The sequence below is a fragment of the Hyperolius riggenbachi genome, chromosome 8 (assembly GCF_040937935.1).
Source record: "Hyperolius riggenbachi isolate aHypRig1 chromosome 8, aHypRig1.pri, whole genome shotgun sequence".
Taxonomy (NCBI): Eukaryota; Metazoa; Chordata; class Amphibia; order Anura; family Hyperoliidae; genus Hyperolius; species Hyperolius riggenbachi.
The window spans coordinates 71,776,147-71,776,742 of NC_090653.1; positions in this window are offsets into that span (position 1 = coordinate 71,776,147).

A 596-nucleotide genomic window follows, 5' to 3' on the forward strand; every position below is an offset into this window, starting at 1 on the left:
CGGCGGGCTGGATAAACAGCATGTGTGGGCCGGATACAGCTTGCGGTTTGCCCAGCGCTGATCTAGAGGTTTTCCTGTACTTTTTTTTTTTAATTTTATTTAAAGACCACCTCCAGCCCCAAAAAAAGGTCTGAATGACAATACATACTGTATATGCAGTCTAGGCACTGTGAACAGTTAGATGAAAGTTTTCATCTAGCACATCATATTGGATAGAACAGACTCAAAATTATATCTGTAAGTAGCACTTCCTTATTCCTCCTGAAGCTGAAAGCATTGTGTCCACCTCTTAAGCCTGGTTCCCTCCTCTGCCCCTCCCTCCCCTGCTGTCTGCCTGCCTGGATTAAATTACTTCTCTTTTCACAGTGTGAAGGAGAGAGAAGAGACAGGAAAACTGCTACAGCCGTTTTATCATGTCTGTTTGGTAGAATTCTTATTTCAGCTGTCTGTCTGTCTGCCTAGATTAGATCACATGGACTTGAGGGCTGGAGTTATGACATCAATCCCCAAATTCCTATGCACCTATGGTTTGGAAAGAAAAAAAAAGGCCAAGGGCCCAATTTCACACTGGGGGCAGAAATTTCAAGACTATATGT